The 27318-nt window shown below is 36.4% G+C and overlaps 1 protein-coding gene across 2 annotated transcripts in view; it reads right to left on the bottom strand.

Annotated features, from left to right (window-relative positions):
- The window catches only part of LOC105498569 (G protein-coupled receptor 63), a 44191-nt gene extending 18124 nt beyond the window's left edge, over positions 1 to 26067 (bottom strand). The window contains exon 1 of one of the 2 annotated variants that reach the window (XM_011770713.3): positions 25766 to 26067. The gene's annotated coding sequence lies outside the window, so the exon portion shown is untranslated. Of the gene's footprint in view, positions 1 to 25309; positions 25727 to 25765 lie in introns of those variants that run through there. The other variant, XM_011770714.3, reaches the window with a different exon arrangement.
- Between the last annotated feature and the right edge of the window lie 1251 nt (positions 26068 to 27318).

The raw sequence follows: 27318 nt of genomic DNA, 5'->3' as shown, positions 1-27318 counted from the left end.
GACATTACGGAGCATCTCTCTCTGATTCTGGGCCAGAGGCTGCACTTGAAGAGAAAAGATGTCACATCATGTTCTTCTGTTATTTGCCACACTCTTAGCCAAGAAGAATTTCACTTGGTTCTCCCTTCATTCCCATCTTTCCTCTCATCTAAGAAAGAAAGAAAATTGCAAACTAAGAGAGGAAAGAAAAAAACGTATCACATATAAATTTATATTCCTTCCTATATTAGGCCCTTGCTACATATCCAGAGATTCTAATTAAAACCGGGGGAATGGTAGTTGAAGGACACACCAGGATGGAAGTATACTCCTGAGTTCTGTTATGAAAAAGGTGGAACCAGAAATTAAGAACCAACCATTTCACTTCAGAAGCAATGCAACTTTCAACTTTATTTCATTTTTTTTTTAAAGGCAATCACTTTCACTGGGCAACCTACTCTGCAATTAAAATGAACAGTCCATAAATTTAGATCACTATAACAATGTCTACATTTTTTTGTTGTTGAATTCTGTTATTCTCTGGTTTACCTGAATAGAGTCAAAGGAAGCTTTGAAAACAAACCAAAAAGGAATACACAATAATCACATAGAGTGAGACAGGGTAAGGAAGAGCTTATCTAAAGTTATTTTTTATATAGAGCACATCATCATGGCATCAAAATTACCTTATATGCAAGGCATATCTAACCTAAAACCTATATGCAATAAAGCTAACGGAAAAAATGCTGTGTGTACATTTTAAGCATGAACCACAAGTAGTATTCTATTTATAACGCCATTCCATTCCTAATATATTTCTAATTCCAACCAGAATATTCACCACAAAAAAAGAAGAATTTTCTCACTGATGTTCAAAGGAACACTCAGTTTTTCCATGGACTTTTAAAAAATTAGATTATTAAGCACAAAGATTTATTTGCCTTCCTGTTACTTTATCCCAAAAATACTAAAAAGAAACTAAATGCCAGCAAGGGCTCTGTTTCAGAGAATATGCTAAGTGACTTCTGATGACAATTAAAACTGAAACTCAAGTGGCAGGAAAGGTCAATATTTAATAAAAGAGAAAATTAATTATAATTGAAAACTTTAAAATGTATTTTTAAGTGGCTAAAAGATTAACCTTTTAGAAATGCAAAAAGCAAAAGAAGTGATAAGTCCTATGGGTGATAGGTTTTGTTCATAATTCCCTTTGTCTCCTATTTCTATTTCTTTTTATTTTTTTATTTTATTGATGCATATTTTACGTATTTGTTGGGTACATGTGACCATTTGTTAAATGTACAGAATGTGTAATAATCAAGTCGGGGTATCTGGAGTATCCATCATCTAGAGTATTTAACATTTCTATGTGTTGGGAACATTTCAAGTTCTCTCTTCTAGCTAGTTTGAAATATAAAGAACATTGCTGCTAACTATAGTCACCCTACTCTGCTATTGAACATTAGAACTTATACCTTCTATCTAACTGTATCTTTGTATCCATTAACCCACCTCTCTTCATCCTCTCTTCCTCTTCTGGTATCTTCCTAGCTCCCGGTATCTATCATTCTATTCTCTACCTCCAGGACATATCTCCTTTGACTCCCACATGAATAAGACATGTGGTACTTGTCTTTCTGTTCCTAGACTATTTAACTTACCATAGTGACCTCCAGTTCCATCCATCTTGCTGCAAATAACATGCTTTCATTTTTTATGGCTAAATAGCACTCCATTGTGTACATATACATGTTCTTTAGCCCTTTGTCTGTTGATGAACATTTAGGTTGATTCCATATCTTTGCTATTGTGAATACTGCTATGATAAACATGCGACCACAGGTATCCTTGGATATACAAATTCCTTTTGCTTTGAATACATACCCAGTACTGAAATTGCTGGATTGTATGGTAGTTCTACTCTTTGTTTTTAGAGAAAACTCCATACTGACCCAGTGGTCATTCAGGAGTATGTTTAATTTCCATTTATTTGTGAAGTTTCCAAAGTTCCTCTTGTTATTGATTCCATTGTCATCTGCAAAGATACTTGATATGGTTTCAATTCTGTTGACATTTGTTTTGCATCCCAACACATGGTTTATCCTAGAAAAATGTTCCATGTGCTGATGAGAAGAATGTGTATTCTGTAGCTGTTGGGTGAAATACTCTGAAAATGTCTGTTAGGTCCAGTCCAAGGTTTCTTTGTTAATTTTCTGTCTAGATGATCTAACGCTGAGAATGTAGTGTTGAAGTCCCCTACAGAGTCTTTAGTCTCCTCTACAAGTTTGTTTTACTTTTGAGATGTCATATATTCTTTTATCTGTATCTCTGAGCAGTGGCTACAATTATATATTCTCTGTCTCTGAGGAATAACTATGGTTTATTAACATAAGAGTGAGCCATAAAGATGGCATCATATGAACATCTGTATAAGATTACCTGATACTAAACTATGAGTAAAACAAAACCTTATATAAAAAGTGGTATATTTGAAATGTAGGATATTAAAAAATTACTATAAAAATGCAACAAAAAAGAAAATTCTAGTATTGTTACTTCAAAGCAAAAGAAAAAAAATATTTTTTGTAAATGACATTCAATGGTACGTACTCAGAAAATACAAAAAATGTCATTTTTTGTAAATGACATTCAATGGTACGTACTTGTTCAATCTCCAACTTTATATCTCATACAATAGTATATACATGTAAAACCTTAGTAAGTTTTCAAGCAAAGGAGGAAATGTAAATTATAAATGAGGAAGCTGAGCCACAAACTATGTAACTTGCCCAAGGTCACATAGGTGGTAAACAGTAGAGCAAGGATTGGAACTCAGGTAAACTGCCTCTCATCTTTGAGTTATCATTATACTAGGGGCAGAAAAAAGTCTTATCCCAGAAAAAGAAACAAAATTTCAGATGTGCAATTACTATAGCTATCAATTCTTAAATGTCTACCATGTACCAGACCTTAACATATATTATTGCTAATCCTGACAAACCACCCCAAAAATAGAGGTTACGTTCCCCATTTTCAAGAGAAGTAAACCAAGGCTTAGAGGGCAATGTGCCGCCAATCACACAGCTGGTGGGAGGGCTGGAATTAGAACCCAGGGTGCCTGGCTCCACAGTTTCTGCTCTTTCCAAAAGATTTTACTGCTTCTCACATAACCTATGAAAGAGAACGGACTTTTATGCCACTTAATATAGCAATTTGCAATGTTAAAAATGCTGTCCCTCATCCCTGGTCTAACACCTTGAGGGTTTTATTTTTAGACCAGCCTTCCCCAAAGGCTTCAAGTTTTCTACAGAACACCATTCCCTGAGGGCCTGAGGCAGCATGAGCACAAATAATGTGTTTTACAAAATGACCCAAAAAAAAAAAATGTAGGGCAGTGACTAAAACAAGGACATTTCTGTGAGTTATATCATACTTTCACAATTAATAGAGCCAAAATGTGGATAAGGAAAATTCCATTATCCCTTATCCTCAGACACAATTTTCATATTGCTGACTAAAAATTACACTGGATGATTTCTTAAAATCCAAACACTTAAGACTTGGATAAACTATGGGAATAGAGAATGTTTTAGATTTTCTAAATTTTTATGTGCATGCTTTAGAACTCTGAAATCAGTTTAAAGTGGTCTAACACTTCAATTCCTTCAAAATGCAACTGGTAAGGTTGACACTCACCATTTATATGAATGCTTCCAGGAGCGAGATTAATTTAACTTCATGTGAGGAAGCCAAGATATACAATTCCCCTTTTAAATTTGTGGAGATTTATAAAACAGGTACTTTCTGATATATCACAAAGGAGAATTTCATCTTAAGTTAGTGATTTGCATGGACGTGAGAAAGAAAATAACAACTCAAAATTGGAATGGCTCTGATTCTACTTATAGGAGGTATCTAAAATAGTCAAACTCATAGAAGAGAACAGAATGGTAGTTGCCAGGGACTGGTGAGAGGGAGAAATGGGGACGTGCTCTTCAATGGTTATAAAGTTTGTTATGCAGGAAGAATAAGTTCTAATAATCTGCTGTACAACATAGTACCTGTATTAACAATAGAGTATTGTGTATTTTAATATATATTAAGAGGACAGATCTGATGTTGTGTTCTTACAAGAACACACACATACAAAACAACATGAGGAAAATTTTGGAGGTGATGAATATGCTCAGTGCCTTGGTTGTGGTGAAGATATCTCAGGTGTACGCATATGTCCAAACTCTTCAGGATGTATATGTTAAAGGCGTACAATTTTTTGTGTATCATATATATCAATAAAGCTAAAAAATGTGATGCCTCATGAACTTAGACTTGAGATGATGCTCCTAAATAGACAAACTTTCATACAGATAAACCACTGAACACAGCATGACATAAGAAAACATTCCTCAAGGGTTTCCTGCTCTTCTCTCTACATTATTTTTTAAATGTAATCCGGTTCATGTTAATATGACCTGTACCACATACCAGATACTAAGACAGAATACAAAAGAAAAGAGGACACAACCCTTGCCTTCAAAAATATTAAAACATTATAAAGATTAATGAAAAGGCTAATTATTCTGGTCAATTAATATAGTATCTTCAAATGGATGGATTCTTATTTGTTAATACAGGCAATATTACACATTAAAAATTCTTAAAAATCAACGAATAATAATGTATATTCGCAAGTAAATCATAAATAGAAGGTGCAAAAAACCAACCATTGTTTGAAACAGTGTTCAGTCTCACTCAAGTAAAAATGAGAATTCAAACATAATGGAATATTAATTTTTTGTCTAGATTTTCAAAGGTTTAAACAAGATGAAAATAATTCTAGCAAGTTGATACTCCACCAATGGGAATGTAAGCCTATAGTAATTCAGGAAGCTATTTCAAAAGCCTTAAAAACATTCCTAGAGACTTCCACTTCTAGCAAATAAAGTCAAGCCTGCAGCAGACAGACACTCCCACCAAAAACAACCAAAAAAGCTGGATAACATTTTTACATCTCTTTGAAGACATCTAAGAGCCACCAAAGCAGGGAGAACCTGAGAGGCTACGATCTGAGAGAAATGAAGTATAGAAAAGTGAGGCACTCTGCAATTCGGGTAATTTTTCACCTGAAGGCATGAGCTAATTCTGAAATGCTAGCTCAGAGGTTTTCTCAAGGCAGCTGAGAAACCAAGAGCCTGCAAAGTGGCAGCTGAAAGGATTAAAAGCTACTGAAAAGCTTGAAAGTCTGGTAAAAGAGGCAGCTGAAAGGCTGGGAAGCTGGGTAGAGCACAGTCTCAGTGGGCTGGAAGCTGGCGTTCTGGGTTCATGGAAAGGTTGGGAGAAACAACATCTGAAAGACGTCACTCGTGGAATAAGCATGAATAGCTCTCATAACAACCAAATATCAGCCTCTAATTAGCTCAAGTTTAAGTTTCTTAACATTTATTAAGTTTCCAAATCAAATATATTTTTAAGGCACAAACAGGATGTCAAAAGCACTGCCTATAAAGAATGATAAATTCACCAAAAGGTGAAATTATAAGAACAGAAAGGCAAGCCAAAAGGCAGAAGACATTTGCAATCACATACTGACAAAGGACTCATCCTTTGAATATATATATTTAAATGCCAACAAATTTGTAAGAAAAAGATAAACAACCCAGGCTGAAAGATAGGCAAAGGATTTGAACAAAAACTTCACAAACATATCCAAACAGCTAAAACAAAACAATACAAAACAAAATCCACAACATATGTAAACGTGTTCTTCCTCACCACTCATCAGGAAAATGCAAATGAAAATCACAATAAAATAAAAACCCAACAGAATGACTAAAGTTGAAAAACTAAATATAAAATATAGCAAATATTGACCAGGATGTGGTGCAAATGAAACTTTCATTCACTGGGAGTGGAAACGGGTAACTAGATAACAGTATGCTGTCTGTGGTAAATTTAGTTATGCCCGCTCTGTTACCCAGTAATCCCACTCCTGAGTAATGAACAGAAATACTTAGATTTGTACACCAAAAGTTCAATACAAGTATATTCCTAGAAGAATTATTTGAAATAAGAGAACAGCAAAAATGTCCATCAATAGAACTGATAAATCAATGTCATTATATTCATATAATCTAATACTACACAGCCATGAAAATGGGCAAAACTACTATAACACAACACGTGGATGAATCTCACAAATATAACACTGAACAAAAGACAGATACAAATATGTATATACAGTATTATTGAATTTATATAAAATTCAAACACAGGCAAAACTCATCTATGATGTTAGCAGTTTATTGGTTACCTTTGGGGAAGAGTAGGAGTTATGACTGGGAAAGGGTTTCTGGGAGGTTCATATATTCAGTTTTTTTCAAATTTCACTGAACTGTGCCTTTATGATTGGTACATCTTTCTGCCTGTTACTCAAAACTTCAAAAAGTTTATGAAAATTAAATATTAAAACTTTCTAGAAATTTTACTCCTCAGGATCCATACTTAAGAAATAACTTTATATTACCCAAAGCAATCCATAGATTCACAGCAATCTCTCAAAATGTCAATGACATTCTTCACAGAAATATTTTTTTAAATGCTAAAATTTCTATGGAGCCACAGATCCCTTATAGCAAGAGTAATCCTGAGCAAAAAGTTAAAAAAATTTCATGGCTGGGCGTGGTGGCTCAGGCCTGTAATCCCAGCACTTTAGGAGGCCAGGGATCGCCTGAGGTCAAGAGTTTGCAACCAGCCTGGCCAACATGGTGAAACACCTTCTTTACTAAAAATACAAAAATTAGCCAAGTGTAGTAGTTCATGTCCATAATCCCAGCTACTTGGGAGGCTGAGGCAAGAGAATCACCTGAACCCAGGAGGCAGAGATTACAGTGAGCCGAGATCACGCCATTGTACTCCAGCCTGGGCAACAAGAGCAAAACTCCTACTCAAAAAAAAAAAAAAAAAATTCATGTACGTCATAGTAAGAAATATGAAGCAATCTAAAGGTTTACATTTAAAAAACAGAATTATATTATTTATAAAATAGAATGTTGCACAGCAACTAAAACTGTTCTTGAAGAATATTTAATGACACGTGAAAATATTATGCTAGCATATTGAGTGAAGAAAAGCTGTATACATATAATACGTTCCCACTATGTTTTGAAAATTTTTTCAAAGACTTAGAAGAGAACATATCAAAATATTAACAAGCATCAGAGTGAACAGGCAACCTAAGAATGGGAGAAAATTTTTGCAGTCTACCCATCTGACAAAAGTCTAATATCCAGAATCTACAAGGAACTTAAAAAAATTTACAAAAAGAAAACAAACGACCCCATCAAAAAGTGGGTAAAGGATATGAACAGACACTTGTCAAAAGAACACATTTATGCAGCTAACAAACACATGAAAAAAAGTTCATTATCACTGGTGATTAGAGAAATGCAAATCAAAACCATAATGACATACCATCTCACACCAGTTAGAATGGCAATCATTAAAAAGTCAGGAAACAACAGATGCTGGAGAGGATGTGGAGAACTAGGAACACATTTACAGTTGGTGGGAGTGTAAACTAGTTCAACCATTGTGGAAGACAATGTGGCAATTCCTCAAGGATCTATAACAAGAAATACCATTTGACCCAGCAATCCCATTACTGGGTATATACCCAAAGGATTATAAATCATTCTACTATAAAGACACACACACACATATGTTTACTGCAGCACTATTTACAATAGCAAAGACTTGGAACCAAACCAAATGCCCATCAATGATAGACTAGATAAAGAAAATGTGGTATATATACACCATGGAATACTACGCAGCCATAAAAATGAATGAGTTCATGTCCTTTGCAGGGACATGAATGAAGCTGGAAAACATCATTCTCAGCAAACTAACAGGAACAGAAAACCAAACACTGCATGTTCTTACCCTTAAGTGGGAGTTGAACAATGAGAACACATGGAGGCAGGGAAGGGAACATCACACACTGGGACCTGTTTGGGGTGCAGCGTGAAAGGGGAGGGAGAGCTTTAGGACAAATACCTAACGCATGCGGGGCTTAAAACCTAGATGATGGGTTGATAGGTGCAGCAAATCACCATGGCACATGTATATCTGTGTAACAAACCTGCATGTTCTGCATATGTATCCCAGAACTTAAACTAAAATAAAGAAAAAGGAAAACCCAACTAAATTGTCGAAAAAACAAAAAACGGGTAGATCATGAGGTCAGGGATGGCTGGCTAACACGGTGAAATCCCGTTTCTACTAAAAATACAAAAACAAAATAAGGCAGGTGTGGTGGCAGGCGCCTATAGTCCCAGCTGCTCTGGAGGCTGAGGTGGGAGAATGGAGTGAACCCGGAAGGCGGAGCTTGCAGTGAGCCGAGATCGTGCCACTGCCCTCCAGCCTGGGCGACAGAGCAAGATTCCGTCTCAAAAAATAAAAAAACAAAAAAGCAAAAAAACAAAAAACAAACATATATTTCTGACCAGTAGGACAGTCTGTGGTACATTATTCTCCAGCTTTTCTTTTCCTTATTTTCCAAATCTTGTAAAATGAGTTTTCTTATAGTCAGAAAAAAAAAAATCTTCTTGAACATTTCATATATTATAAATATAAGTTAATATTTCCTTTCAATGATCATAAAACATATTCCTTAAAAAAAATTTGTTCGTTAGGAAATACATTAAGACAGCAAGATAAGCATTCTCCTGTCTATCTCATCATGCCTGTTGTCCATGGATAAAATGAAATAAGGTATTTAAACATTTAGAAACTAGTGACAGGAGGAACTATTCAAATGTACCTTGTTAGGTAAGTGTTACTGTTATTACGCAAGAAATGTACTCTCATCGGTAAAGGGCACATGTTTCTTATGAGAATAGGATTTTGTTATCCCCTAATGAATAAAATTTAAATATGGTACTTTACCTAGTCACTACTTTTAAGTGTACCCCATATTTCCTGCAATTACTTACCTAGTAATCTAAAAAAAAGTCTTTGTCTTTTCATATTAAACTCTAGGTCATCTTTCCAGTTTCCACAAATATTCCCTCAGAATCAATGTAATTTTTTTAAAAAAGCAAAACGAGCCAAAAAACCATGCTTATTTTGTTAATTTCATGCTATTCCACTAGAATTTTTTTTCATCCAGCTTTAGCATTGAACTGAATTTCTGGGTAGAGCTCAGCATGCCACTCACTTTTTTAACCTGTTCCCTTAGCAACTCTGTACTCATCTGACCCCATATGCCTATCTTCACAATTAGACATTTAATTTTTCCTTAATAGTCACAAATCTAGCACGAATTTCCAAGGACTTAAAATTAGTTTATCTAATCAAAACTAAATGTTTATACCATCATACTGGTGGTATTTCTTCTAAAAATGCTGGTACTCTCTTCACCGCATCTCACTACAAATGATTTTGGCGTGTTCTTTGGAGGGAATAAAAAGTCAGTCGGGGAAACAATAGTCTATCTATTGAGCAGTTCCACACTCTTCCTCCAGAAGCTCATTGTGCCCACCTTGGCAGTGGTCAGAGTGCCTGGTTGCTATTTACAAACTGTGTGTCACTGGGCAGGTTACTGAACCTCGGGTTTTTCATCAGAAAAAATGGAGATGATCATAGTGCAGTTTAGCTCATGAAGCTATAGCAAGGACTAAGCGAGATAGCAAATGTTAAGTATTGACACATAGTGCTCAATAAGTATGCACTCGCAGTTTCACTTAAGTCAGAAAAGAAAATCACATCCTCTACGACACCAACCCTTCAGTGACATTTAGGATTCTACTCCTTCACCCTTGCAAATGACTATTTTTCCATACCTCACCTCAAACTGAGTTTAAACCTCTTTCTCACTTCAAGATTCTGTGCTGTGATTTTTGATAAGATGCCTTTGTTTCTCTTCCTCTAACTTACCCTTTTATTTCAGAAAAGTGACTTTCAAATACCTCTTTTCAGAACAAAAAAAAAAATGGTACAGCTTCTTTTGCCTTTTCACGACTTTAAGCAGCGTCAGAATTCTACATATTTCTTACTCAACTTTCTAGGAATAGTCTACTACAACTATGCCCAGAGTATTCCTCTATCCCCAGATGCATCTGTAGTCTAGCTTACTTGTTTTTCATAACAACACTTTTTGTTGCTGACTGTGATTATCCCTGAGAGCTCCAACCAAGTCAATTCAACAAATAGGTCTCAGGCAACAATCATGTACCAAGCCCATATATGACATGATATCTACTAAAAACAAGTGAAGGACACATATACATATACCACGGTCTCCTCTTTCTTCCCACACCAGATAACATCACTATCTGAGACAGTTCAAGCATAATCTCTTGGTACAACAGACACATCTGGTAGACTCCCTACCCTACCTCTCCCCCATCAACTAGGTACCTCGTTTCCAAGGGTATAATAGAAATTTCATAGAACATAGAATCAGAAGACCTTCACAACACCATCAGATACCTCAAATAACCTCATGATTGTATATACAACAGTCAACCATACACACATACTTAAAAAAAAAAATCAAAGGATGGATCCTCAGTCCTTTGGTCCTGTACTATGTAAATGTAATGAATTACCATAGCAAATTCCAATAATGAACACAAAGAAAAATATAGGATTATGAAATTTTTTCATGAGTGGGAAACCACAAAATAACACAAGGGAAACATCACTGAAATAAAGATCATTCTGCTCTAACGTACACCATTTCAAAATAGGATTGGTGAAGAGCAACGCTGACTCATCCTCAAAAATAACGGCAAATCTGTTTTGACCTTGATTCACTGCTATGATCAAAATAATTATGGTTAACTTAAGAAGGTTCTGAAGAAAAGGTTCTAAAGATCATACTAAAAATACTTAGAATTTTAAAATCTATGAAATAAGACTTCAGTTTTAGTATTCGAAGTGACCACCAGATAAAGACAAAAGAAATGTTGACAGCGTCATCATGCGCCAACCGAAATTACCTTCACTTGCACATCTTTCCCTGATACTCAGTCTTCCACCACGCTATCCAAGTATACTATATAAATCTTTGGCATATACTTTTCAACTTGACTTACACACTTCTTTAAATACATTTCCATCCTTCCCTTAACAAACAGTTGCTAAGCACCTGCTCTAAACCAGCTTCTGACTAAGCACTACTTACAATGGGAAACAAACTGGATATATCTCCTGATCTTATGTAACTTACAAGTTCATCAGGGAGACTCACACTACTCATATGGTAACTCCTGGGTTATGCCATGATGTATGTGCTGTGAAGAAAAACTCAGGATGCTACAAGAGTGAAAAACAGTGAAAACATAATTCCTCATTTACAGTCATGTACTGTTTAATGACATTTTAGCTAAGGGCAGACCACTATATGACAGTGGTTTCATAAGATTATAATGGAGCTGAAAAATTCCTTTCATTAGATTATAATGGAGCTGAAAAACTCCTATCACCTAGTGACATCGTAGCCATCACGGCTTTGTAGTACAACACAATATTCATGTGTTTGAAGTGATGATGGCATAAACGAACCTCCTGTGCTGCCAGTTGTATAAAAGTCTAGCACATACAGCACACAATACTGAACAAACATAATAAAGGATGTTACTGGTTTATGTATTTACTACTCTACACTTTCTATTGTTATTTTAGAGTACTACTTATTAAGATTTCTAAAAGTTAACATAAAACAGCCTCAAGCACATCCTTCAGTATTCCAGAAGAAGGCATTGTTATCACAGGAGATGACAGTTCCATGTGTTATTGCCCCTGAAGACCTTCCAGTGGGACAAGCTATAGAGGTGGAAGACAGTCATACTGGCCCTGTGTAGGCCTAAGTTATTGTGTGTTTGTGTCTTAGTTAACAAAAAGCTTAAAAGTTAACAAAAAAATTTTTAATAGAAAAAGGCTTATAGAATAAGAATATAAAGAAAATGTTTGTATACAAATGTACAATGCACTCATGTTTTAAGATGTTATTACAAAAAAATGAAAAAGTTTTAAGAAATTAAAAAGTGTATAAAGTAAAAAATTTACAGTAAGGTATTACTGAAGAAATTTTAAAAATAAATTTAGTGTCACCTAGGTATATTGTGTTTATAAAGTCTACAGTGGTGTACGTTAACATTCCAGACTTTCATTAACTCACCACTCACTCACTGACAGAATAACCTTCCATCCTGCAAGCTCCATTCATGGTAAGTGCTCTATACGGGGTACTATTTTTTCTCTTTTACACCATATTTTTACTGTACCTATGTTTAGATATATAAATGCTTACAGTTGTGCTACAATTGCCTATAGTATTCAATACAGTAACATGCTTTACAGGTTTGTAGCCCAGAGGCAATAGTATACACCATAATATAGCCTAGGTGTAGAGCAGGGTATACCATCTAGGCTTGTGTGAGTGCACTCTATGACGTTAACACAATGAAGAAATTGCCCAATGACTCATTTCTCAGAACATTTATGTGTCCATGTCTTCTTATAACACTCTCTAAAGCTCATGCTCTATGATAGCATGGTATTATCTACTAAGATGAATCTCTAAGTACTAGGCTAAAGACTAGCATATTTTAGTTTTCAAGTTATAGTTTATTTGTTATAGTTTGGTAGGCAAAAAGTGGGAAAGAATAGGTCATGAGGAATAAGAGCAGAAAGAAAATAAAGACCAAAAACAGATGTCTTTCACTGTAAGAACAGATAAAATTTTACAATATGCATGTGGTCCTGAAAAAATGTCTTCTAAAATCAAATTGCTGGCAAACCATTTTAAATTCAACAATATTTAATATTTCTTAAAATCTTACTAGCTGAAAGACTCTACTGAATCCTGTTATAAAGCAGAATTCATCTAAACAAAAAACTAAATCCTCTAAAACAACCCCATTTCTACTATTTCTAAATTTTAATATTCAGTCAAGTTTTCTGTGCAACCAACAACTGGAAAGGACTACTCCAAGTAAAAGGGCTACATAATTATCATTCTAAATTCAAAGTACTGCATGTCACCTACCAACATAAACCCTGCTCACTCCCCACCAAAAATGACTTAGCAAAAAAAATGTTTTAAAGAAAATCTGCACTATTCATTTTGAACTTTTAAAAATGAAAAAAAAAAAATCAGGATGATAAAATGGCTGTGTTCTTAACACCAAAGAACAATTTATCATCATGCACCACAGTCATAAGGGAGAAAGGGTCCAGTGGGAGGTTGTGGTGTTTCCCACTGATAGTGTTGCAAGTTATTGTCCCCACACAGTAAGACACCTGCCACTGGTCTTCTAGTTCTCTGCTCAAAGATTAAAGCACCAGTAAAAGCTTTGCAAGTTCACAAAGAGCTGATGCAACTGATATTAAGACTGGTAAGACCAAAGACCCATAGGATATTCAATGGCTCAGCATTAACTGTGCACACAAAAGTCAGAAATGCAATTCCTGGATTTTCTCTCAAACCAAAGGCACAGAATGAAAAGTATGAAATATTGTTTATAAATATCACTGCTTATACTTATGTAAAGCTTTTCCATTTGTATTATACCTCACTCATGCTTACTCATTTTATTTCATCTAGCAAATAGGGCCCATGAGAGATTGACTAATACCAGAAAGTGATGTGTATATGTGTATGTATGTGTATATTCAATATATATTCAATTAGGGCAAGAACCACTGCAACAATGTGACCCAAATGCTGAGTTTGTATAACAGGTGATGAAACAAATGTGAAAATTCTTATATGCAGAGTATTTATTACACTGGAATTGAGCAGGAAAAAAATCAGACTTGAACATAGGGTCTGGGAGAAACAACATTCAGTGAAATGATCAAGTCTCAAGTTTGTATAAGATAAAAAAGAAAATTCTCCCTCCTACAAGGGCCACAGACTAAATGGATTCTTTATAAAATGTGGCTTTTGATATGAGGGTCTTCTATCTACTAAAAAAAAAAAAAAAAAAAAAAAAAAAAAAAAAAAAAAGCTACTAGAGGGACTGTTTGCAGGAAGTTTATTCCAACCTAGAATCTAGATATGAGCAAAGATCTTACCAAAGTGAGATTCTATTATGTATGCTTCAAAGATTATTTCCATTTTGGTGCCTGTTTACTCAAGGTGAGGAAAAGTAAAAGGACAAAAAGATAAACTTTAAAACTGAAAATGTAAAAACAGCACAGAAAATAGTAAAAGCTTAATTTTATGACATGGAAGCTTAATTTTATTCCATCATCACCTGATGAATGGAATCATTCTCCAAAGATAATCAAGCTAATTACCTTAGTCTTTTTTTTAAATTTATTCAGCTTCGTTTGCTACTATATCTGCTTTTATTGCTAACGTACAGCAACTGAGTATTGAGAGATATAATGCTGAAGTTCTTCAACCTTTCTAGTAACTAACTGTCCATCACAATCAAGGTTGCATCCACATCACCATATCACGTAGGATTAAAAGTAAAAATTTGAAGATGTTATAAAAACTAAAAAATAAAAAGAATAAAAACAAACATTACTTTAAAATATTTACCAAGATGGACCATTTCAAATAAGCATAAAATAACTGTTCCTTTTTAAAAGTCAAGTACCCAGAAGAACCCTGCAGTTTGCCATCTTTAACTTGCTTTTGAGAATATAAGTAAGGAATCTGTGAACCATGGATGGCTTTTTAACTTTAGCTACTACCATTTTAAAGGCAAAGCCTAGACATATGAAGGAACAGAAAGCTAAATGTGACTGGCAATGTCTTTCCAGCTGGAAGATGAAACCAAATTTAAAACAAGGAGCTGGTAATAACTTTCTAAAAAACAAAACACAAAACTAAATACTAAATGACTGTAAAAATGAAGTTTGGGACTGAAGAACAGAAAGTGCTGACAACAACATTATATACAGAAATTTCTAATTTATTAACAGAGAAAAATGTCAAATTAAAAATTGAAATTAAAAAGAGAAAGGTATTTTGCTATCATATTGTAATACATTAATGGCTGCTTTTTCTTTTCAAAAGCAAATGCTCTACAGTAAGATTAGTTAAGGTCTGCTTATTAATCTGAATAACAAAGATATTCTATTTTATACATGTTTATGATCTCAGAAATAAAACAGTGTCTTTAGTATAGTCAAATTAAAATCATTTGAGTTGCGATTATAGAATTAGAATATTTGTCAGAATACCTCAATGGCAACCAGGGACTTCATGGGACCAATATTTGCTAGGGAAAAAGTGAACAGAAAATAAACTCTACCATGTCAAAGGAAACAGAAATAAAAATTATATTTTATTACATGAACAAAGTACACCATGGAAAAAAGAAAATAATCTCTCCCAAAAGATCTGTAACCACAAGATACATTTTAAGAAATAAGGCATCATCAAACAGAAATCTAATTTAAAATGTGCCGAAGTCAGTACACCACCCAAGCTAGTAGGCAACAGGAAATATATTTCCCCTCTGGAGGAACTCACCTTCAACACAGGCCTGAAATAATTACCGCAAAATTCCAAGGCAAGTGAACACAGCCTTAAAAAAAAAAAAAAAAATCACAAAAACCTCAAAATAAAGTAAGATGAGTGATTAAGAGCAAGGGGAACAAAAGACAAACTCACAAAAGACTTCAGTTATAAAAATTATTAGACAAGGAATATAAAAATAATAACTGCTTAGAATTATGACCAGAAGACAAGCAGATTTGCAAATAAAGTTCTACATATGAAAACTATAACTGATATTAAAAACTAAATCGACAAAGTGGCATATTAGACATAGTTAAAGTGAATAAACTGCAAGTTAGAACATAGGAAATTTTTCCAAATACAATCAAGCAAAAACAATGAAAGGTAAGAGATAAAAGGGATGAACTAAGGAAGAAAAACATAGAAAGTCTACCAGACATGGAATTGGAGTTCCAGAAGGAGATCATAAAATTAATGAGAAAATATTCAAAAGGATTGTAAATAGGTTTCCAGAATTCCTGAAAAATGCTAGTCCTCAATGTAGCCTATCTAATGCCAAATATGTTAAAATTCATGCCCAAAAACATCAGATCAAAAATTCAGAATAGAGAGAGAGAATATCTTTAAGGAGAAAGAGAGCATCTTCAAAAGATCTTAGAAGGAACCAGAGTTTGGAAAGATAAGTTCCCTTACGAAGAAAAAAATGAGCTTGACTGCTTAATTCTCAATGATAATAAAATTCAGAAGACAATAAAATGATATTTTTGATACTTCCTTTCAGCAAATTAAAAGGACTGTCACAAACAAAAATCTCTCTCTCTCTCCCTCTCCTTCTCTCTTTCACACATACACACACTCACTCAACAGAGGAAAATTAAAGGATATGTCAGGCAAAAGAGAAATGATCCCAGATAGAAGGTCTGATAGACAAGAACAAACCGGGTGGAAAGATATTAATGAATAAATGGCTAAATATAACAGACACTGTATAAAGCAATAAAAGTAATATCTAACTTGAGAGAGAAAAAACAGGCTAGAACTAAAATACTCAACAACAATGACATGTAAGTTGGAGGAAGGTATTATAAGAGTTAAACAATTCCTAAGAAATGAAATGTCACAGACTGGGTGGCTTGAACAATAGAAATTTATTTTCTCACAGTTCTGGGGGCTAGAAGTCCAAGATCAAGGTACTATCTGGATGCATTTCTGGTGAGGCCTCTCTTCCTGGTTGGTAGACATGTATGATCTTACATAGCCTTCCCTCTCTATGCAGAGGGAAGACAGAGATCTCTGTATCTCCACAGAGATCTTACTGGATCATGGCTCCACCCTTATAATCTCATTTAATCTTCATTACCTCCTTATAAGCCCTATCTCCAAATACAGTCATATTGAGGATTAGGGCTTCAGCATATGAATTCTGGGGGATACAATTCAATTCCGTAATAGAAGGCAAGGATATTAACTTTAGACTAGATAAAGATGAGTACATATTAAAATTGTCTGGGTAACCACTAAAATAATAGATGTAGAACTTATAGCCAATCTCCTGACCCCCCAAATAAATAAAAATAGTAAAAAAAAAAAAAAAAAAGTGGGGCAGGGGGTCAGTCTATCCAAAAGAAGGCAAGACAGGAAAGAAAACAATGAAAAAGCAGAATAGAAAATACATAATAATATGATAAATAAATCCAAGTCACTCTTCATTCTAAACTCTCCAGTTAAAAGCAAAGATCCAGCTATATGCTATTTACAAGAGACACATCTAAAATCATAAGGATATAGATGCAACATTAAAGCCAACAAGTAGGGAAAGGTGTGTCAAGCCCATCATAATCTATAGGGGACTCTATATCATTTTATTACTATCAAAGAAAAAGAGACTTTAATTCAAATTATACTATTAGAGATACAGAAGGTATGACATATGACAAAAGGGTTAATTTCCCACAAAAATATTTAAAAATCTAAACTTGTATGCATCTAATAATAAACCTCAAAAACATATAAAGTAAAAGGTGAATTAACCAGATGAAAATAATAAATCCGTAATTATAATCTCTCAGTAATTAAATGATCAAGTAGATTAAAACATCAAGAAGGATAAAGACTTAAACAGCACATTTAAAATTTTCATCTTATGGAACACATGAAACTGCATCCAGAAACTAGAGAATACATATTGTTTTAAAGCTACACATGGAACACTTATTTGTAGAGAAGACTTGCCATTGTCCATGGAGCTAACCTTAACAAGAATCAAAGAACTGGTAAGATACAGACCACATCCTCTGACCATGTCACAAATAGTTTAGAGATCACCTACAACCACAACAAAATATGCTTAGAAATTAGGAAACATGATGCTCATTAACTCATGGATTAAAGAAATCATAGAAAATACTTAGGGCAGATGCGGTGGCTGATTCCTGGAATGCCCACACTTTGGGAAGCTAAAATGGGAAGATGGCTTGAGCCCATGAGTTCAAGACCAGCCTGGGCAACATAGCAAGACTTCATCTCCACAAAAAATAAAAATAAAAAAAAATTAGCCAGGCATAGTGGCATGCACCTGTAGTCCCAGTTATTCAGGAGACTGAGGTGAGAGGATCGTTTAAGCCCAGGAGGTCAAGGCTACAGTGAGCCATGATCATACCACTGCACTCCAGCCTGGCTAAAAGAACGAGAACCTGTCCTAAAAACAAAGAAAATACTTAGAACTGTATGAAAACATAAAAAATTCTGATAAGCAGCTAAAGTGATGATTCAAGAGAAATTTATACTCTGAAAAAGCAAGACTCAAAACTGAGCTAAGCACTCAACCTAAAAAATTAGAATAAAGGCAGGAATAAACATAAAAACATGGAAACAAAAGAGTAAAACCAAACATGTTAGAAACAAATATATAAATATTTTCAAAGAAGCAACTTTTGGCTTTGCTGATCATCTCTACTATATATTATATATTATATACAATACATTAAACAACAAAAAACAAATTACAGCTACAAACAACACTGATGAATCTTAAAAAATATAACAATGAGCAAATGAAGCAAGCATAAAAGTATAAATATTTACAGTAGTAAAATTCCCTTTATGTAAAGGCCAAAAATAACCACACAAAGAGGGTTGATAAAGCAAGAGTTGCCTCCATGTGAGGAATGAGTAGACAGAGGAATGCTAGGTATATTTCTTAACTTTAGTAGTAAGTCCATGAGTATTCAATTTTTTAAACTTAAAGGCATGTTTTATGCAATTTTAAATGTACAATGTGCTTCACAATAAATACTCTTTAAAAATAACATGGCAAAATCAGTCTCTAAAGGATATTCTGAACTTTCCTATAAACAGTGAACATCCACAAGATCTCACGAAAAAAAATTTACCTGTTTAACCTATTCATGTCTGTTAGATTCCACACTGAAAATATAGTTCCTGTTATTTGAGATAGTAAAAAGGAAAATGATACTTATCTAAACAAACAACAAAAAAATGTATTTAGCACTTATCCAAGTGCTAAAACAGAGGTAAGCACCAGGTATTAAGGGAACAGATAACCTAAGCCTGACTTAAAGGAGGAAAGGCAACTATTCCACAGTGAAGAAAACAATGTCTGGAAAACAGTAATTGTCCCAGAAAGCATGTTTGGGAGTACACGTGTGTTTACCTTCTACATTCAGAACCAAATTCTAAAAATGAAAAATGCAAATATAACTGCATTCACTCGGATCATGTTTGATAGCTAAAGATAATTTTAGTTTCAAAAATAAAAGGGAGAATTTCTCTCTACATTTAGCCGTCAGTGTTTAAGTTTCTATCTTTTCCTGACTTTTGCTCATTTTATAGCTCTAGTTTTGTTCCTAGAAGTGACCACATGCTTCTGTAGTAGCCAGAGTGATACTCAACTGATTTCAAAAGGGAATTTCTGGCTAAGAAGAAGTTTCGTATTATTGACAGAAAGGAAGAAAGATACAAATATATAGATAAAATACAGATGTAAACAAACACATGCACATACACATACACACACAGCTCAAGGCTAAATTTTGTAAATTTAAACCTTCCAAATTTATTTTAAATGTTAAGAGTCCAGGAGTTGGCAGCAAAGTGCAGAAAACAGAATATTTTTACATTTTAGAGATGACTATACAGAAAATGACATTCATTCACTCTATCATTCCACAATTATGTATCAATATGTGGGCAAGAGGGCAGCTGGCAATACAGTAAACTGAAATTGAAAAAGGGACGGCATTCTCATGGCACACTCAACTACTGTACCTGTTTAGCTGGAGGTCACATTTATAGTTATAACTGAGCACTCATGAATGGTTTGGGATTGAGGCTAAATCTCTATAAACAACTAGGTTACTTCATTTGGAAAAAGCAATCAGGTCTGGGTTCAAACCCTATCTGATTTGACTCTTTCATATTACACTTACCAAAAACACACACACACACACAAAACTGTAGAAGATAAACAGGGAAGACAATGATTAGCTCTACAGATTTTATATTGGGAATAATAAAGTGCCTTGAAGGCAATGAAAAATATCAATGCTCTTTTATTCCTCCCCAAAAATTCTACATCTAGGGCTTTACCCAAAGGGAATAACCATCGATGCATATAAAAATTGAGCTATAGCAAGGCACAGTGGTTCACACCTGTAATCCCAGCACTTTGGGAGGCTGAGGCAGGCGGATCACTAGAGGTCAGGAGTTCAACACCAGCCTAACCAACATGGTGAAAACCCCGTCTCTACAAAAAATACAACAATTAGCCAGACATGGTGGTGGGCACCAGTAATCCCAGCTACTCAGGAGGCTGAAGCATGAGAATCCCTTGAACCCGGGAGGCGGAGGTTGCTGTGAGCCAAGATCGCGCCACTGCATTGCAGCCTGGGCAACACAGTGAGACTCCATCACAAAATAAATAAATAAATAAATATAAAAAAATTGAGCTGTAAGATAGTCATTACTGTAGAGCTGAAGAAAAAAAATCATATCCCCAATAAATTATGATACATCCATAGAATAATATGATTCAGAATTTAAAATGTTACAGATCATTCCATGACAAGGGAAGTGGTTCATCTTTATGTGAAAATTACAAAGCAATAGATATACACTAAGGGCCATTTTTAGAAATTAAAATATCATAGTATTTTTCTATATGTATATAAAAATAGATACCAAAATGCTAATAATAGTTATCACTGGGTGTAATTCTTCTTTTCTTTTCTTTTTGCTTGTCTGGATTTTCTAAATTTTCTTTTCTTTCTTTTTATTTTTGAAGACAGGGTCTTTCTCTGTTGTCCTGGCTAGAGTGCAATGGTATGATCACGGCTCACTGCAGCCTCAACTTCCAGGGCTCAAGTGATCCTCCCATTTTAGCTTCGCAAGTAGTTGGGACCACAGCCGTGTGCCACTCATACCTGGCTAACTTTTTTTTTTTTTTTTTTTTTTTTTTTTTACCTTTTGGAGAGACAGGGTCTCCTCACATTTCCCAGGCCAGTCTCCAACTCCTGGGATCAAAGAATCCTCCCACTTCGGCCTCCCAAAGTTCTGGGATTACAGGCATGAGTGGCCATGCCTGGCCTCTAAATTTCCTATAATGAACAAGAATAACTTATAAAGGAAGAAAAAATCTATTATATCATGAGGGTGGAGGGTAGGAGGAGGGAGAGGATCAGGAAAAATAATTAATGGGTACAAGGCTTAATACCTGGGTGATGAAATAATCTGTACAACAAAGCTCCACAGCATAAGTTTACCTATGTAACAAACCTGCACTTATACCCCTGAACTTAAATAAAAGTTAAAAAAAAAAAAAAAAAACAGATTTGAAACCTTGAAATAGTAACTATACATGAACTATAGAAACAAAACAAGAAGTTCCCAACATTACCAAACCTGTAAGTGGGTGCAAATTTATGTAACTTATAGAAAATGGAGAAACCTGATACTCAACTTATACTCAAATCTCCTATCATTCAAGAAATGAATAATGCAAAAGAAGGAAAAACATCTGAAGAAGTGCTGAGTGGGAACAAGTTGAGAGAAGAGACTTTCTGCTAGTGCTAGACAGTGTGAAACTTTACAAGGTATCATGGTTTATGCAGGGTTAATCAAAATGGAGTAGGAAGACTGTGTGCTTCAAATACAAGGGAAATGGAGTAAGTTAAAATGATGAAAAGAATGGATCTTATTACAAAAGCACACTTATCTGAACATTTTTCCCTCTGGAAGACAATGGATGTTATGCCTACACCCAACTCCCTTTGTATCCACATCCTCCCAGGATCAACTTAGAGCAAAAAATCCTGCACCAGACAGCCTCAGCCAAATACCATACCAAACACATGGGATAGATTTAATTGATTCTTATATAATTTTCAGTTGAAACTTACTCTGATCTAAACTTCAGGCTTCTTTAAATGTCTACAAATGTTCTCTCTCTAAAGTTACCTACGCATTTGTTTTCGTTTTGTTTTATATTGTTATTGTATAAAGTAGGAAGATGTAAAGATGCCTCACTTTAGGAGAAAGGTAACAGCTAGAATACAGAATCATGTCCCTTCTTCACCAGCCTCCCCAAGGCAGATCCTTAGAAGTTTCCACAGAAAAGAATTTGCCTTAAATATTTTTCAAACACTTTAATAACACAGACTGAGCTAAGTCAATTGAGAGAAAGAAGTTAACCAAGAAGGTCTGCTCAAAAACCCTAAAAGGTATGTAAAGCTTATAACTATAACAACACATAAAGGTTTAAATTGAAAATGATCTAAGAATTTGAAAAAGATCTAAGAATCAATTAATATATATGCCAGGTGATTGGTACAGTATCTGGCTGGGGGTGTTTTTAATCTAAATTGGATCTGGGAAGATGTAATTCTTTAGCATATCACTCAAAGGAAATGCTGATAATAATAATCCTATTATTAATTTCAATAGGCAACCACAAGATTACCCCCATACCTGCAAATATACCATCTATTCCCCAAGACCTGAGGGCTGTGTCAAAATCCAACTTTTCTAACTCTTCATTATGTTTATAACAAATATAAATGAACTTTCCTGTATATTAAGCTAGAGTTTCATGCTTGAGTTTTCTGAATCTTCTGTCATACAAACAGCAATGAATATAAATCTTGTCCATATTTACTGGTGCAGAGGTTAGAATGCATTTTATCCTATGTGTCAAATTCAAAGCCTGAAACAGCTTGCTGTCAGCTTCGGAAACCATTTTTACAAGTATGGCATACTGCCTCAAGCCAACCAAATACTAAAGCATGTTGGGCTGCCCACACTTCAAATCATTTGGAATATTCTCTTGTTTTGTGGTTGCAAAAGTACCTATTTCGTGGATCATCTAGTTCAAATTAAGGGCACATCTAACCTTAAACAGAAAATTCCCAGGAAACTGAAACTATAACTGACCAGGATCACATCAGCTCTGAAGGTCCATGATCTCAGGCTCATAGTCAAACATGTCATATGTTATGTTTCGAAAGGTGAGGAAATACAACATAAACTCTGTGAAACTCATTAATGTTTTCAAGTAAACACTAAGAATTCATCCTAAATATACATATGTCATAGTTGCAAAAAAAGGAAAAACTGCCACCTGCAACAAAGTAAAGGTCATTTGCAGCAAATATAAACACATTTCTGGTAAACAGCTAGCAAATTAAAGAAAAAAAAACAGCCTAATAGATTATTTCATTTCATTTCTAATTTTCATACATATGCTGAAATGTAGCAGCTTCAGCTGTGAAATGTGGTAACAAATATACCAAAGGTGAATGAAATAGTTTTGCTTGCAGTAACTGGAGCACTGTATTTATACACATTGTTTTTCCAAGCATTAATGGGTCCACCTCTCAAATCAAGCACTTAAGACATCATTTCACAAATTTGGAGTACCAGAACTTCCCCAAGGTTTGCCTCTCATGCCTTTGAGACATACTCTCTAAATCCCAGACCTATGAAGAATGTCGTAAAGGTTATTTTTGAAGTGTTAAAAAAAAGAAAACACTATATTGACAAACTAAATTTTACCTAAAATTTGCCTACTGAAGCTTAAGAAATACCTGGTTCAATTATCCATTAGTGGGGCAATTCAATCCATTTGAATAGATAAATGTGGTTAGGATATGGCTCCCTGATCCAAGCCTTGTTAAGAGTTCAAGAACATATTGAAAACCAGTGCTTTTTAACTTAACTGATATTGACTAAAATGCTGAAAAGATGACAAGCCCTAGCAATAACCATTTTTAGCTGATCTTTTAGACCTGCTGTTCTTGGTGCACACGTATTATTAGGTTCCTAAAATGGTTCTCGTGTTTTTTATATATTCAATAGTATATATAGATATGGTATATATAATTATACTATATATAATATGGATACATAAATATAGGTATATGTGTGATATGGATATATACATATATAAATCCACGTGTGTGTATCATTTCCAAAAGACTCATTCACAAAACAATCATCCCAAATTAAATACACCATATACAAAATCTCAAGGTGCTCAAATAACTCTAGAAACTAAGTCACATCCACCTAAGAACACTAAATTCTTACTTTCTTGCTTGTAGTCCAGCAAACTTAAGGTAAAATAGTAACTACATTCGGGTTTTAGTTATATTTATTTTTCCTAAGCAAATTTTCTCCAAGAATGCTCGGTTTGCTGAAAAATTTCAGAAAATGCTTGAGATGGTGAGTTGTTTTCTTTTTTTTCAGTTTTGGTACTGGTATATTTTACAGTAAAGTGACAAAATTGTACTTAGAGATGAGAAGTCTGTATCCCAAACAAAATTTGACAGTATTAATGGTTATTCTGGGACGATTTTCTTCGAAAACTTCCCACTGCAAACAATGTTTCCTACACTATCCCCTGTCTGCCTTGGTAGTATACTTTTCACACACAAAATTGTATGTAATGCATATACCAGAAATACTTCAAGGCACTCTTTTATTTAAGCTCCCACATTCTGTTATTGTTCAAAATGATCTGCATGTTCATAATTGATGTAAAATCAATTATGTCACTAACATTTTGGCTATGCAACACTTTACAAAACATAGGGACTTTTCATCAGCACCTTTGATTTGTAGTTGGCAATGTGGTGAATAAGGCAAACAGGAATAGTGGTGTGGCAGAGACCTGGGGGTGTGAGAAAATGGGGCTTCCTTTACCCACAGGACATGTGGGGAAAAAAAAAAAAAACTTAACCACGTCTGCGATAAATGTACTTTTATGTTAGGTTTCATCAAATGAAACACGTATTACATACCTCGTCCATAGATTAGAATGTCTGAAGCAGTATCAGCTTATGCAAGAAACATGAGGTTCTATCCATGATTCTTAGAAACACTACTCCTAGAACTGGTTGAAGGCTTCTTAATCCAACACATAATGAAAAACAAGCTCACCAACAAAGAAAGAGAAATCCTATTTTAAAAACATATGGTTTAAACTTCATCCTACCTCACTAAAAACCTGCATGCTACTACAGGGATGCCTGTATTCCCTAAGTGTCGAGACTGAGTCTAAACATTCCATCAAAGACTAAACAATAAATGAAAATTTGGGCTAGCCCTGGGGGAAATTTTCATAAAGATATGTTGTTGGGTTTTTTTTTTTAAGCACTCTGAGCCTCCACGAATATTTTATTATTAAAAAGAAGAATGTTTCCGAAAAGAGGCAGAGGAGAGAAGACTGAAATCAGGGTGACGCTGAAAACCAGCCAACACACACAGCGCTGCAGAATGAACCACATGGAAGAGGGAACCTCTCGTTTAACCGTTGGAGCGCGAAGGCACCTTTCGCTCCCGCCAACAAGGTAAATTTCAGCACTCAAGCAGCGAGACCACCGTGTAAAAGTTCAAGTGGAGCCCATCTCCTTCCTCTTACTCCCAGCACTGAATTCTCGACCAGAACAGCCCAGCAGGGAAGGAGCCGGCGCGGGGTGCACCTCTGCAGGCGACCGTTTTCCTAGAAGGCCTAACCGCTCAGACGGGCAGGGGAGGGGGGCAGGCGGCCCGGGAGAAACCGAGTCCCTGCGGGCCCCCACCGTGTGGCGCCGACCGAAATAACTCCAGTCCAGCTGCAAAAATCCTCCCGAAAACCCAAGCTTCTCCGGCACAACTTCGGTCTCCCCAGCCTCATTTCCCCCCACGCACACTGCCAAACCGCTCGCCCTGCCCAGCGCGGCGGATGCAAGCGCTCCCCGCCCTGGGCGGCTACCTGTCCCGCGGGCCAGAGACCCCCAGCCTCACCTCAAGCGAAAAGCAGCGCGCGGGCGCCCGCGGAAGAGCCCAGGGAGCATGGCCCCATGTAGTCCCTCCCGGAACTTTCCTGACATAGCACTTCTCTCCTCCGCTGCAGAGAACAACGCTGCCAGGCGGAGGAGGAAGGAGGACGACGAGGAAGAGGTGGTGGCGGCTATAGAGGCGGCGGTGGCGGGAGCTGGAGCTGAAAGTGAGGAGCATCGCGGACGAGCGCCGCCGCCGCCTCGCGAGCTACCGAGGGGTTCCCGCCCCCAGGGTAACCAACGCTCCCTCTTAAAGGCGCAGGCCCCGGTTTTAGACCGTGAGGTGAGTGGGAGGAGAGGAGAAAGAGGGAGGAGGCAAGTAAAGAGGGAGGAGGCAAGTAAAGAGGGAGTAGGCAAGTAGAGACTGAGAGATCCCGGGAGGCCACGCCCCAGCTGCCCTAGGGCGGATCGCCGGCCCCTTTCCGCCGCTCCCCGCCTTGACTCCCTCTATACTCAGCTCGCGTCGCTCCTCTACCTGGGCAAAGGCATGGAGGGTACCGCAAGTGCGCCCACCTGGCACTGAGGCAAGCCTCGCCGTTGGCCAGCGCCCTCAACCCCACGCCCCTCTCCTAGAGGGTCGCTCCGCCCCTAATCGCTGGCAGTCCTTTTAGGGTCCTGGTTTCCCGCTCCCACGGCCCCCAAAGTGCACCTCCAGTGGCGACTGCCCAGTGGAATTGCGTTCCCCGAGGCTGCTTGCGTTTCTGCCTTGGTTATTCTTCCTCATTTCCAACACAATCATGAGGGTCTCACCTAGGCGCCCAGAAGACTGAAATAACTGAAAGCCAGCTGGGGCCCCTAGACGGACCCCTGAAGGTGTCCGTGATGTGTGGCAGGGGAGACTTGCCAGGTATCCTTCTTTCTCTGGTGCTCTGTTCTCTTCCAATGGCCAATTGCCAGCTGGCCTCCCACTGGATTTCTAAAACGATTCACTTTCATCAACAGATGGGCTGTAAAGATGCCAAACAACTCAGGAAGACCCCCTAGAAAAAGTATCGCCTTGAGACAGTGGGAAATGCTGCTTTCAGTGACAAGTGATATTTTCAGCTATTACCAACATATGTGATCATTACTGAGGCCACAGCCTCCGGTGGTGATGCCCAGGAGGCTCCCAGCATCAGCAGCTATCATCACCCTAGGAAGAGACCACAGCAGCAGTGGGCATGAGCAGCAGAGGGTTGCTACTATCCACGGACTTGTTTTTCTACCTCATGGTTCCAACCCTTGCTTCTTGGACCTATGGGTCTTCAGCATAGTGTTGTGCCGTTTGTACTCTGCACTATGTCCCCTGGCTCAGGAGGTGGGCAGGCAATTTGGAGTTAAGATCTAGCTTGGGTTCCAGAGCACCAGTCCTAGCACAAAGCTCAGAGAGTGGCATTTCTTCATTCACACAAAGGCACTTGCATGGGCCATCACTACCCTGAGACTGGACTAGAACATCTCAGTTCTTTGTCTCCTGCCACCTACAGCTGTGAAACAAGCACTTGTGTTGAACTTGAAGAAGAAGAAGGCAAGAAGAGA

This window comes from Macaca nemestrina, chromosome 5 (assembly GCF_043159975.1).
Source record: "Macaca nemestrina isolate mMacNem1 chromosome 5, mMacNem.hap1, whole genome shotgun sequence".
NCBI classification, from domain to species: Eukaryota; Metazoa; Chordata; class Mammalia; order Primates; family Cercopithecidae; genus Macaca; species Macaca nemestrina.
The sequence above is the reverse complement of the archived record's forward strand: the minus strand, read 5'-3'. Positions and strand labels throughout refer to the sequence as shown.